The following is a 14374-nucleotide window of genomic DNA, read 5'->3' as shown; positions in this document are numbered from 1 at the left end:
CCAGGCGCTGCGTTTTATTTATTTCTGAGAGAGAGAGAGAGAGACAGCATGAGCAGGGGAGGGTCGGAGAGAGAGGGAGTCACAGACTGAAACAGGCTCCAGGCTCTGAGCTGGCAGTCAGCACAGAGCCCGATGCGGGGCTCGAACCCATGAACCGTGAGATCATGACCTGAACTGAAGTTGGACGCTCAACTGACTGAGCCACCCAGGCGCTGNACAGAGCCTGATGCAGGGCTCAAACTCATGGACCATGAGATCATGACCTGAGCTGAAGTTGGATGCTCAACCAACTGAGCCACCCAGGTGCCCCAGCACAAGCTTTTCTTAACCTCGAGGCTGTTTCCTCAGATAATACTTATTTCATAGGTTCTGCAAGGATGAAATGTAGTCATTACTGACTTAGGGGAGGTCCTAGGCCATTGGGGGTGGCTGAACACATGCCCAAGTGTGGGAGACCAGGTCAGAGGTGAGGGTGTCTAATCAGAGTCCAGGCTTGGAGGGCAGGTGGGGAGAAGCCTGGGAAGGAACATCTGGGAGGGCTTCCTGAAGGAGGTGCCCTGAGCCAGACTGGAGGGACGGAGAGAGAGGAGGGTCCCTGGTCTGGTGACCTGTGCGGGTAGAGAGAGAGAGTTTGTGTAGGAGCTGGGTGCCACGTGGAATAGGATCAGGTCATGGGTGGGAAGGGGCGGCTGGGGGTGAAGGCTCAGTGTGGCTTGATGTGGGAGTCACAGGAGCTACAGACCCACAGGTCTAGGAGGAGGCCTGGGGACTATGACTTCTGTAGCTGGACACTTCTGAGTCAGAAGCACAAATCTGGGAGGGAAACGGCCTTCTACTTGGGTAGGCCTTTCTTTCCTCTGCCTTCTACGTTCTGAAGGCTGCTTCTGCTGCTCAGGCTTCTCTTAGTTTCCAGAGACGATCACCTGGGAAACCTGAGGAGTCAAGGAAGGAGATAAGGCAGCCCCTGGCCTTGGGGAATAGATGGCCTTAGCCTGGAATTCTGTTGGGAACACATAACACACAGCAAACTGTGTTGCCATGGGAGCCTGCCTAACACTTCCCTGAGGCTAAACTGGCCCAGCCCCGCCAACGCCCCCCCCCCCCCTTCTGAGACCATTCCTACCTTCCAGGTCAGCAGGCTTCCCAGAAGGCCTATGGATGAGTCACTATGTCCTGCTTTGGGGTTATCTTAGCCCGTAGAGCCTGGGGGATCTGGGAGGTAGGTTGGTTTCTGGATGATAGATAGCAGGCCTTTCCTTGACGTGAGGTGCTCATTTGTGAATTCATTCATCCTAAATTGGTGGAGTGCTTGCCAGGCATTTTCTAAATTTTATTATTATTTTTTCAAGTTTATTTGTTTACTGAGAGAGAGAGAGAGAGAGAGAGAGAATGAGTAGGGTAGGGGCAGAGAGAGAGGAAGAGAGAATTCCAAGCAGGTTCCCTGCTGTTGGCACTCTCAGTGCAGGCTCCCGTGGGGCTCAAACTCACGAACCATGAGATCATGTCCTGAGTTGAGATCCAGATTCGGATGCTTAATGAGCACTGGGTGTTATGTGGAAACCAACTTGACAATAAACTATTAAAAAAAAAAAAAAGAGTTGGGTATTTAACCTACCGAGTCATCCAAGTGCCCTGGCATTTTCTAATGCTGCAATTATGGTCGTTAATGAGACAGTCAAGGTCCCTGCCTTCATGGAGTTTTTTCCTTTTGGTGGGAGAGGTCCCCCTAGTGGGTCAGAATCCCTAAAGTGGGACGGTTAATTTAGATGTTCGACATATACTAATCGAATACATGTACCTTATATTTTTCAAATTGCTAACTAAAATAAGAAAACTGCCTTTGGGCCATGTCTTCTGGGTTCCCACATTACCGCTTCCCTTGGTGGAGACACCTGGACGCTGACTCTGTAAGGAGCATCGCTGAAAAGAGCATGTGCAGGCTTTGGACTTACCCCAGACTTGAGGTCAAATCTTGAAGGACTTTTAGTTTCCTGATCTGTAAAATAAAGTTAATGGTGGGGCACCTGGGTGGCTCAGTCGGTTAAGCGTCTGACTTGGACTCAGGTTGTGATCTCACGGTTCGTGGGTTTGAGCCCTGCGTCGGGCTCTGTGCTGACGTCTAGCTCAGAGTCTGGAGCCTGCTTCAGATTCTGTGTGCGTCTCTCTCTCTGACCCTCCCCTGCTCACGCTCTCTCTCTCTCTCTCTCTCAGAAGTAAATAAAACAAACAAAAAAAATAGGGTTAATCGTACTTTCCTCATGGGTTATTTCAGGATGGCAAGTAATAGACACGAGAGATCTGACACTTTGGTATTAGTGGAACCCAATAAGTGAGGGCTGCCACCCCTCTGTTTCCACCGCCACCACCACTACCATTGCTGGCAGGGAAAGGAGCCCTGGGTTGAGAGCTGGGGAAGGCGAGATGGGTGGCAGGGCTCAATTTGCATGGCCAGCTCCCGAGGAATTAGATTTGCAAGCTTCTGTTTTGCATGGTGGCAGATTTTTGCATGCTATCCCTTTCTTACTCTCCCCGAGAGTCCTCCTCACAGCCCCAATTGCCACCTCCCTCAGCCCTTGTGAGCCATCTCTCTCCCACCTGGGCACCTGCCGTGGGTTGAGCAGGCACTTGGGAGGACACAGAGATGCGCGAGATACTGTTCCATCCTGCAGGGGGGAATAATGGGACTTCAGAGAGGCGGTGGGAGTCAGGCCGACATTGACTGAGAACCGCACCTGTCGGACACCGTTCCTTTATCTCACGTTCACGTCAGCCCTCTTGGGTAGTTGTCAGTATCTGCATTTTCAGCCGAGGAAAAGGAACGTCAGAGACATAGATTAAGTAACTTGCCCAACTCCTCACACTTAGGAAGTGGCTCCAAAATTCTTTTGATTGCATTCACTGTCCTGTGGCTTTCCGTCACACCTGGCCGTGGGGCCGTAGCACGGGGACAATCCCATCAGCGAGGAATCCACGGGGTTCAGATCCCAGCTCTTTCCTTTACCGATGTGCAAACCTGGGCGCTTTCCCTTCCCTGCCTGACAGGGAGGGTTTTTATGAGGTTAAAGGAGGTGAAGTGTGCGGTGCACACAGTAGGCCCCCAGGACATGTTGTTCTCGTCCCCTTGACCTTCTGCTTAAAGCCATCCTCACGCAGAGGAAGCCGCAACTTCCCGGATGACGGTGCAGATTCCGCTTGCACAGAGCTTGAACTTTGGGAAAGTCTTAGCTTCCAGCGAGAAGTCTCTCTGGGGGCTCCTTCTTACTGGTTCTAGCTAGCTGTATCCCTTGGGCTGCCCAGATGAATGTCCCTTCTTTCTGCTGGCAGTCCAGGTCTCTTCTCCTCCAGCACTTGCCCTCCTACATCCTGCAGCTAGATCTAGATCCTAGATCCTGCAGCTGTGTGCCTGTGGCACGGGGTTCCCGTTCTCCTCCCTGTCCCAGACATGTCACTGCACTGGCTTCCCTCTGTCCAGGCACTCCCCCACCCTGAAGAGTCACATGAGAGCCAGACACTGTTCTCCAGGCACGTCACCATCAGCGGGGAGAGAATGGGCTCTCCCGTGCTTGCAACAGCTGCTGCGGACCACGGTGGGGTCCATGGAGTGAAGGTGTAGACTCACGTGCGTGTGTGATGAACAAAGGGAAGGAGTGAACTGTTCAGGGAGGGTGGGCGTACTCACTCTGCAACATCCACTCTGGGCCAGTGCCCTGCCAGGTGGAGGCTGGCACAGAGATAGGAACCGGACACGGACACTAGAGGACCCTGACCTGTCTGCAAGGGGCCTTGGTCTGGTGCCAGGGGGACGAACGTGATGGCAGGGTTAGGTCCGGCAGCTCTGGCAAAGGCATGTACCAATCTGGCTGGAGCAGAAGGTAGGTGCTAGGGTTGAGCGGGAGCTACCAGAAGTGCATCTGAGTCCCCTTCCTGCTTTCCTTCACCTTGGACTCAGCCCTGCAGTCAGCTGCCGGATCCTGTTGATTCTTTCTTCTTAGGTGAACTTGATTCCGTCCCTGCCTTCCCACCCCCCTGCTCCCACCGCGCCCCAGGCCTTCTCACTTATGTTCTACAGGAGCCCCCTGCCTCGTCACCTGCCTTAAGTTTTGCCTCTAGCGTCTAACCTACATCTCAGCTCACTCAATCTTCCTAAAACGCTGCTTTAACCACGTCACCCTCCTGCCCCCCGCCTTCACTGGCCTCTGTGACCAAAGGATAAACTCTCATCTGGCCTTTGAACCCCTCAGTCCCACTACCACGTCACCACCTAGTCTTTCTGCTCCGTTCCATAGGATTCTTGTTCCCGTTCAATGACTCCTCGCCTTTCCGGATCTTTCCATCCAAATTCTTCTTTTGTAAACCCAACTCGGTCAAGCCCAAAACTATTTTAAACAGTTCTTTGCTTCCTTTGAAGTCCTAATAGCTTGTGTTAGCTCATTTATCTGAAATTATTATGTCATTGAAAAGGTACAGAAGGTAGACTTTGGCCAGGCAGAATTTTTATTTGTACAAGGGCTCAGCGGGTGCACAGCTACCCCTGCAGCCCCCTAGATTTCCAGGCCTTCCTTTATGTACATTTGGATTCGCGTAGCTAGTGAACATCTGTTGTTTATACCTGTCTAACATCTCGTCCTTCTTTTTTTGGTGAATCACCAAACGACCACCTTTCTCTAGTTTGGGTGGGGCTGACCACCCTTCTCCGGTCCCTGGCTGTGGGTGTGATCTGGTCTCGGCAAGGTTTACAGTCTTGTGCAGCCCTGGCCACTGCAATTGGTTCCGGGATGAGCACGTGACCCAAGGCAGCCCAGTGACCGTCAGCCTTGCAACTGCGGCTGGAAGGACTGGGCAAGAGGCAGGCCCTTGGTGGTCATCCTAGCTGCAGCGTGAAGGTGGTCTGCCCGAGAACGAAGCTAACACAGAGGAAAACGAGAAAAGGAGAGAGAGACTCTCTGATACCATCACTGAGCCCCTCCTCAGGCCATGCCAAAAGTCAGATGCACTCCTGATCCTCCCAACTGTGTGAGCAAATAAATGATCTCTTATGCTGAAGTCCCTTTGAGTCGGATCTCAGTTCCTTGCAATCAAGAGTCATGAGCAATAATGTGTATCTGTGTGCTGGGGTGTGGATGATATGGCCCCTTGTGCATGGGTGTGTATGGTGTACATTGAAGGGTATGTGTATGTGGCTGTGAGGGGTGGGCAAGGCGAGGGGTGGCACACGCTCAGTGAGGGCGGGCAGTGTGTGTGTGTGTGTGTGTGTCTGCGGGGTGAGGATGACGTGACTAGCTGTGAAGGCATGTGTTTACATGGGGTCGAGGAATGTGTGGTATAGACTGGGGTTGTGTGTGCACAGGTGGGGGTGGGCATGTGAGGGATTGTTTGTTCTGGCCCAGCTCCTGCCTGTCCCGAGGGCAGGAGTCTAGCTTTGTGTTTCTATACACCCAGGGAGAACCCAGAAGTTGCTCCAAAAAACAAAACAAAACAAAACAAAAAAACAAAAAACAAAACAAAACAAAAACCCCACTGTGTATCATCATTAGCCTCTACCCTTGAGAGAAAACCCTCATTGTTTTCAGACTGAAGCCAAAGTGCTTAGAACCCTTGAGTGATATATGGAATCATAAAGCTTGTTGATGTTCTTGGGCGAGTCAGATATATCAGAGGCTGCTTAGACCAACCCCTAATATTAGAGGAGGATATTGAGACTCAGAGCATGTGACTCCTTGTTTGTTACTTCCTTCTACCCCAGCGGGTAGGGACAGGGTGGGCAAGGCTGTCATTGGGGCATCTCACTTTTGAGGAGACCCCTCCTCAGACCTGCCTCTCCATGGGCTATGGTTGCTTTTATGGTGGGTGATTAACTTCAGGCTCTGCCTAGATACCTGGGGATTTATGGCTTCGCTTGTTGGGTGCCCTTGATCCCTGAGCCTTCCCTGCGCTTTAGCTGTTTGCATATTCCTCCTTCTTTCAGCTCCTCACCTCCCGAGCACAGACTGGTGTCCCCAAGCCTGAGCGTCCCAGCCACTGTGCCACAAGTGAGCTATTACTGTGTGATGTATTGGGCCCATCAGCCTTCTGAATGTCCAAGTCAGGCCTCGGGCAGCCATAGCCTCTGGCCTGACCCCATCTGGTCTCAAGCTAACCCTTTTGTTTACCCCACCCTGCCGTACACAGATGATCATTTCTTGTGTACCATGATCCACGACTGTGGAAAAGGTTGGGAATGGCCTAAGCAGTGGCCATAACCCTGGACGGGGTGAAGACCAGGAAAGGGACTTTTCAGGACCCCACCAGCACTGTGCCATTTGCTTTTCTGTACCAGGTGTGGAAGGGTCACCGCTCCTGTGTAACCAGAGAGCCGCAGAGGAGCACTCTCTTCACCCAGGGGCAGGGAGGGTGCCTGGGCGGCATGCTAGCGTGTGCCTAACCTGGGACTATGTGCCAATACGGGGTCTCAGGGATTCAGAGGTTCTTGTCCAACCCCATTGTGTTATGGATTATCTGAGAGCCTGAGAATTTTCCGAGGAACTGGGGCCAGAGGGAGGGGGCTGAAAAATGGAGATTCCGAAGTTTTCATCCCAGACGAGAGTGACTTCAGGCCACGTGGAGGTGAGGAAGCTCCTCTCCGCATGGTTCACCATCCTCCTTGGGGGGCCTCGGGGGCTCAGTGGTGACATCCTGCTCTTCTTGCCCTCTGCCTCTTCTCTCAGGACCTGCCCTGCTCATGCTGGTTTGCTGACCCGAGGACAGTCTCTCGGCTGTTAACGCAACATAGCACGTTTCTTGCTCTCCGTTATGACCCTGGAAATATGCTATAGTGGTGAGGAGGTGTGCCAGCAGTGTGTCCATAACCTCATCTGGTAAAAATGGTGATTATAACACCTGCTCTTTACATGAAGATTGAATGAATTAATATTTGTAAGGCCTTTATTTGGTACCATATAAGTCTCATTATTAAAGAATTAGAGTGAGTGGCGTTATATGTCTATCTGTCTCCCCCAATGTATAGGGAAGGTCATTAGGGACCCTGCTCCCCCAGAGCCTTCCCAGCCTGTGCCCAGTATAGAGTCAGCCACCAGTGTACTGAATCAGTGACCAAGGACTCCTAATGGTCACTTTTCAATAGAGACCTTCATAGATGAAGGAATGAAAAGGTGAACGAAAGCAGGAGGGAGTCCAGACCTTGGGTCCCTGCCCCCACTCCCCACCTTGCTGCTCCAGGTGCTAGGCAGGAAATTCAGAACAATAGACCTCTGGAGGATAGCGCCATTGCCTGGATAATTCTCAGGGCTGGAGGGTGGGGGTGGACGTGGGGGCTGTAGCCGAGCCTCAGGTCCTGCTTTTTCCTTCCTCCCTCCTGCACTCCTGTCTGGTAACCTGAACACACTCTTTAGGAAAACTGTTTTCCTGCAATAGAGCTATGGGGGTGGGGGTGGGGGGGACTGTGTGACTCCTTCCTCTCCCCTGGGAGGCATTCTCCACTTCCCATCACTCAGGTCCCCCACACCGCTGTCCTCACCGCCACGAGTGGTTCCTTTCAGGTCTTCTTTTAGTCTCTGTTTCCTTGGCCAGCAGCGTGGAATGTCAAGCTCTGGGGACTGATCCCTCTGTTTTCCTTTTTGAGGAGCAGCCATATTATCCTTTGTAAGTAGGGATTCTGCAGGGATCTAGGTTGGGACTTTGGCCTATGGTCTCTGGGGAGAGAAGCGTGTGTTCCTGGAAGTCTTGATGGTGCGCCGGATCTAAAGTCCTGTGTTCAACCCCTGTGTTCAACCCTGAATCAGTGGAGGAAGCCTTCAACAAAACTGGATGGATTGCAGCCTGGATGATTTTAGTGTGCATGCTCCAGACAGAACCTAAGTTCAGGGGAAGGACCCCAACTGGCTCCCTCCCACCTCGGCTTGCTGGTTCATGTAATGGCTGGCCTCTTCCAGTTTGATAGCTGTGGAGATCAGGGTGTGAGGATGTTAAGATGGGCGGGAGATCTCATCATCGCCAGGCTGTTGGGCGTAGGAGTGCAGAATGGTTCCGAGATGGGCCACTTTGACATGTGGATTATTATTATTATTTTTTAATGTTTTTTATTTATTTCTAGGAGAAAGAGAGAGAGACAGCGTGAGCAGGGGAGGGCCAGAGAGAGAGGGAGTCACAGACTGAAACAGGCTCCAGGCTCTGAGCTGGCAGTCAGCACAGAGCCCGACGAGGGGCTCGAACCCACGAACCGCGAGATCATGACCTAAGCGAAAGTCGGACGCTTAACCGACTGAGCCACCCAGGCACCCCGACGTGTGGATTAAATGAGCTGAGAATAATCAAGGCCCAAGGGACTCAGAAAGACACTTTGACGGTCCCCCTAACTGCCTGAAGGATTTATTTATTTTTATTTATTTTATTTTTTAATGTTTATTTACTATTGAGAGAGAGAGAAACAGAGCATGAGTGGAGGAGGGTCAGAGAGAGGGAGACACAGAATCTGAAGCAGGCTCCAGGCTCTGAGCTGTCAGCACCGAGCCTGATGAGGGGCTTGAACTCACAAACCGTGAGATCATGACCTGAGCCAAAGCCAGACACTCAGCTGACTGAGCCACCCAGGCACCCCCTGAAGGATTTAGATGGAGGACCTCTGTTCCAGGAAGGGAGCTATCACCAGAGATTACAGAAAAATATGAACTAGGGGTGGTAGACAAGAGAAACTTAGCAATGTCTGTTAAAATTCCTCTCTGTGTCCCATTGTTTCTTTATGGTCCTGCTAACATTTATTTACCAAACATTTACTCTTTTCCACCTTCCTGTGAATTGCTTTCCTTCCCTTTGAAGTCCCAGACCCTATAGCCTTCTCCTTAGTTCAGGATGACATATACACCTCATTTTGCCCAACTGTCTCTGGAATCTTGCATGTTTATGAGGATTCATCCTGCATAATTAAATTTGATTTCTCCTGTTAATCTGTCTCATGTCAGTTTAATTCTTAGACCAGTCAGAAGAATCTTGAAGTGTAAAGAGAAATTTTTCTCCTTGAACACGAAATCGTGTGTCTTTTCCTCTGCAGTGAGGCTTACCTTGCTGCCCTTCTTCCCTTACTTGTTCTAATAACTTATTTTTTAAAATCTTAACAAAATTTTCTTTGGGGTGCCCGGGTGGCTCAGTCAGTTAAGCGTCTGACTTCAGCTCAGGTCATGATCTCACGGTTCGTGGGTTTGAGCCGCGCGTCGGGCTCTGTGCTGTCACTTCGGAGCCTGGAGCCTGCTTTGGATTCTGTGTCTCATTCTCTCTCTGCCCCTCCCGCACTTGTGCTCTGCTTCTCTCTGTCTCTCAAAAATAAATAAACGTTAAAAAAATTTATTTTTTGGAGAGTGAGAGAGAGCAGGGGAGGGGCAGAGAGAGAGAGAGGGAGACACAGAATCTGAAGCAGGCTCCAGGCTCCAAGCTGTCAGCATAGAGCCCGATGTGGGGCTTGACCTCACAAACTGTGAGACCATGAGCCGAGCTGAAGTCGGACGCTTTACTGGCTGAGCCACACAGGTGTCCCTAAAAAATCCTTTTTAATGTTTTATTTGATTTTGAGAGAAAGAGTGTGAGTGGGGGAGGGACACAGGGAGGGGGGACAGAAGTTCCAAAGTAGGCTCTGTGCTGAGAGCAGCAAGCCTGATGCAGAGCTCAAGCCCATGCACCTCGAGATCATGACCTGAGCCAAAGTCAGACTCTCAACTGACTGAGCCCCCCAGGAGCCCCCTAATGACTTCTAATCACATCTCCTATCAAGATCAAAATTTCAGTTCAGAGAATATTTGTGGATGTCTAATCATCTATGTGTAAAGCTCTATGGCGGTGGGACATGGATCAAAGGCTCAGAGTGGGGAGGATTTGCAAGTTCTAGTCCAAGCCCTTACTTGACCTAGGAATTCTCCCACAGCGAGCCTTTGTCTCAGTACTTCTCAGGAGAGGAGCTTGCTGCCTTGCTAGGCACTCTATTCTCATTCTGGTTTTAATCAGTCACCACTTAGTGAACATTGACGGTGTGAACAGTTTAACAGTTTTGGCCCGAGGCACACAGCACAAAAAAAATCAACCGTAAAATCAACTTTATTATTCATGATTTGGCTTCCTGATGGGTGTTCCCAACATCTGTGGCTTCCTACTTAAACGAATTGTTCTTGCTGCCTGCGAGCTAAACTCTTTTTGTACCAACATCAAGATTTTAAATTGCCCATCTTTTAAAATGATTTCGGTGCTTTGGTAACACGGCCTTGGTTACCAATGTAGAGGTAGGGAACCTGTTTACTTTTGGCATCTAAACAAAATCTTCCCTCCTGTCACCCATCCCTATGCTGGCCCACTAGTCTCTGCTTTATATATGTGGCTAATTTGTGCTTCTGTGACCCTTTTGGCTAACAGCTTTATTGACTTATAATTCACACACCACACAAGTCAACCATTTAAAGTATACAATTCAAGGGACGCCTGGGTGGCTCAGTCGGTTAAGCGTCCGACTTCAGCTCAGGTCACAATCTCATGGTTCGTTGAGTTCGAGCCCGGCGTCTGGCTCTGTGCTGACAGCTCAGAGCCTGGAGCCTCCTTCAGATTCTTTGTCTCCCCTTCTCTCTGCCCCTCCCGTGCTCATGCCCTGTCTCTCAATAAAAAATAAAAACGTTAAAAAAAGTTAAAACAAGTATACAATTCAATAGTTTTTAGCATTGTGTAACCATCACCATAATCAAATTTGAAATATTTTCATCTCTTCCAAAAGAATACCTTTATTCTTTAATGTTTATTTCTTTTTGAGAGAGAGAGAGAGAGAGTAAGCAGGGGAGGGGCTGAGAGAGAGGGAGACAGAATCTGAAGCAGGTTCCGTGCTGTCAGTGCAAAGCCTGATGTAGGGCTCGAACCCATAGACCTGGGAACTGTGAGGTCATGACCTGAGCCAAAGTTGGACATTCAACCGACTGAATCACCCAGGTGCGCCAAGACTGCCTTTATTCTTTAGCAATTACCTCCACTTGCCACCGGCTGGAGGTGGCCCGGCAACCATGCACCGATTTTCCGTGTCTATGGATTTTCCTATTCTGGACATTGCACATAAATAGAATCCTGCAATATGTGGCCTTTGTGACTGGCCTCCTTCACTCAGCAGTGTTTTCATCCACACTGTCGCACATATCACAACTTCATTCCTCCTCATTGTGAATGATATTTTATCAGGTGGCCATATCACATTTTGCTTATCCATTCATTCATCAGTTGGGCATTTGGGTTGTTTCCCTTTTGGCTATTACGGATAATGCTGCTGTGAATGGGGTATCTTGTGTCCTCTGTCCTGATCACAGAGAGGAACTCTGTGCAGACCATCTTTCCTGATGCTTTCAAGTGATGTGATGGTAGCGACTCCCCTGCCCGCCCACCTCTGCCCCCAGCCTGACACAGCCGCCCATGGCTCAGGGCCTCCTGGGGTCATTCTGCGCTATGCCAATCCAGCTCCTCTTTCCTCCTTCTGTTCTCCAGGAAAAGCAGTTTGGGGCAGAGTCGGGCACAGTCATTACAAACACTTTCCCTTTTGTTGGGCAGACCGCAGTGGCCAGAGACAGCCTTACAAGGAGTTGGGCCTGGGGCTGCCCCAGGCTGGTTTTCTCTTCTCTCACCGCCTGGCCCCAATCCCAGGGCCTTTCCCTTCTGAATCCCAGGCAGGGGCGGTGGAGAGGGCAGCTCAAGCCTTCTCTTGCACGGAGGCTGGCTTGGGGCATCAGGGGAGGGGTTGGCTGGGGTCTCTGACAGATGAGGTGCACATACTTCTAGCCCAGGATAGTTCAGGAAAGAGCCCCCCCGCCCCCCCCACCCCGGGTGAGATCTGGGCCGGCTCTACAGCCTGAAAACCACAGAGTTCCTTGCAGCCCCCTTTGTCTTTCCCTTAAACAAAAGGCACTTCTGGAACCAGAAAGCCAGGTAGGTGGAGGCGGAGGGTCTGAGACGTCAGGACTNAGTGTGGGGGGGGCAGAAGTGGGGACCTGGTGTCCTCCCTTCCCAGGGCTGCCATACCTGTTGGACCAGCCCCTCCTTCTCTCTTTCCGGCTCAGCTCTCTATCCGCGGTTTTGGCCCTGAGCCCACAGGCCCTCCCTTTGGTCTCTGGAAGGAGAAATCTCTCTGCCTTGCTAGTGTGGGTGTTTGTTTGGTGGGGGGGGGGCTGCATTCAATTCACTCTTTGGAAATGAAGTCTTGTTTGATGGGGCTGGGAGAGGGCCTGGTGCAAACAGGCACTAACTGGATTTCCCTGTGCTGGTTCAGCACCTCAGGAGGCCTGGGGAGAGTGGGGAGGAGAGGGGAAAGAGGGGAGGGGAGAAAGGAATGTGGTCTCTGTGTCCCCTCTGGGAGTCTCTGACTTGTCTTTCTGGAAGGGACTTACAAGTGTGTAGTTTTGCCTGTATCCGAGTGAGTGTGTGTTTAGTCTGAGTGGAGTTCTTCTGTGTGTCTTTCTTTTTGTATTTATGTCCGTCCCCAAAAGGTGGGCTTCTGCGTCTTTCTGTCTCTCTGGGTAGGGGCCTGTGTGTCTGTCCTTCTGGAAGCCTGAGTGTGTCTGCTTAAGGATGAGGAGGAACCTGTATATCTGGCCTCCTGGTAGGTGGGCAGTCACTGTCACCCCCTTTTCTCAGGGGGGGGCGCGTGCTGCTTGTCCCCTCTCCTCCAACGGACTCAGGTGTCTGGCATCAAGTTGGATGTCACCCAGTCCCCACTTCATGCCCTGCAGGAACTTTCCGAGAATCTAGTCCCAGTCATCCCTTAATTGCAGCTAGAATCTCTGCCTCAGGGACTCAAACCTCCTGCCTTACACCTACAGCCTGCCCTGCCCGGCCCGCCCAGGCCTGGGGTGCCGTGCACAGCTCCCCATTCTCCAGCGTTCTGCAGGTGCGTGCCCGCCCTGCCCCAACTTGCTATCCTGACTCATTCTGATAATGGGTTCAGGGAGACAGGTGCAGGGACTCCTTCCCATCTCCTCTGGCCTGGGAAGAGAAAGAGGGGCCAGGTGGCTACAGCTTGACTCACCATCAGCGCCCCCCACGCCACCCCACCCCACAGGGTCCTGCCACCGTTCCTGTGAATTACCTGTTGGGTGCTATGGGAACGACTCTTCCAAGGAGCAATTACCACGCGGCTTCCCTCTCTCCTCAGCTCCCTCGTCCTTTTCGCTTTAGTCCTTATTTTTCATTCACTGTGCCCTTTAGTAAGGCTGACAGTGTTCAGCTTGGCCCCAGGGAATCCTGGGATCTTGGGAGGAGAGGAAGGCACTAGGTTGTGTACTGGAAAAGTGCTCTGTTAGATCTCACGTTATCTTGCACCTAAGGACCCAGAGGGAAGACAACCAGTGTGTATGTGTGTATGTGTATTCATTCATTCCACAATTATTTACCCAGCACCTCTTGGCACTATACCTGAGGAGGGGCGCCTGGGCGGCTCAGTCGGTTAAACGTCTAACTCTTGGTTTCAGCTCAAGTCATGATCTTGAGGTTCATGGTATCAAGCCCTGCATCAGGCTCTGCACTGATCATGTTAGAGCCTGCTTGCGATTCTCTCTCTCCCTCTCTCTCTGCCTCTTCCCTGCTCACTCTCTCTTTCAAAATAAATAAACTTAAAAAAATTTTTGAAAAAAAAAAAACTGAGGAGAGGCGCCCCTTGGCGCCTGGGTGGCTAAGTTGGTTAAACGTCTGACTTCGGCTCAGGTTCGTGGGTTCGAGCCCCGCGTTGGGCTCTAAGCTGACAGCTCGGAGCCTGGAGCCTGCCTTGGATTCTGTGTCTCCCTCTCTCTCTGCACCTCCCCTGCTGGCACTCTGTCTCTGTCTCTCAAAAATGAATAAATGTTAAAAAAAAAAAAAAAAGTAACTGAGGAGAGACCAGGCAGATGGCTGGCCTCAAGTTCAAGGATGTGGAACCTAGAGGACCTGTCCTCCAGTCTGGGCAGAGCTTCATAATCACTCAAAAGTGTAGAGAAGAACATGAGGTGTCTTTGGGGTGTCGGCAGCTCAGGGACCCCTTTCCTGCTACTCTTCCCAGTTCTTGCATCTATTTCTCCAAGGAGGGAAGGAGGTGAGACCCAGAGTAGGGCCGCAGTGGCTGGGTGGCCCCAAGCAAGTCTCTCTGTTAAAGGGGGCTCCCGCAAGGGCCGCGGGTCTCCCCAGTTTTACACTTCCGGAATCCCTCTTTTCTGAGCTTTTGGGGCAGTGCTAGAGTGGGCTCCTGGGTAGGAGCAGCTCTCTGCTGCCCCCACCTGAGTCCAGCCTGTAGGTGGCAGGTGTCGGGTTAGGCCCAGCCCCCTCAGGGCCTAGCCACTCAGGTACCAGGCTGATCTCCCTCCCCTTGGGCTGTGCTCTCTGTTATAAAGGGCCAGCCCCGGGC

At 51.5% G+C, this 14374-nt stretch overlaps 1 long non-coding RNA gene across 1 annotated transcript; it reads right to left on the bottom strand.

Annotated features, from left to right (window-relative positions):
* Window positions 1–288: 288 nt before the first annotated feature.
* LOC144222906 (uncharacterized) lies at window positions 289–3278 on the bottom strand. Its single transcript, XR_013332501.1, has 3 exons — window positions 2733–3278; window positions 1124–1361; window positions 289–932 (listed from the first exon to the last, which is right to left on the bottom strand). It is a non-coding gene; the product is annotated as an uncharacterized LOC144222906 (long non-coding RNA).
* Window positions 3279–14374: the final 11096 nt, after the last annotated feature.

This window comes from Crocuta crocuta, unplaced genomic scaffold (assembly GCF_008692635.1).
Source record: "Crocuta crocuta isolate KB4526 unplaced genomic scaffold, BGI_CrCroc_1.0 scaffold30, whole genome shotgun sequence".
In the NCBI taxonomy this organism is placed as follows: domain Eukaryota; kingdom Metazoa; phylum Chordata; class Mammalia; order Carnivora; family Hyaenidae; genus Crocuta; species Crocuta crocuta.
The sequence above is the reverse complement of the archived record's forward strand: the minus strand, read 5'-3'. Positions and strand labels throughout refer to the sequence as shown.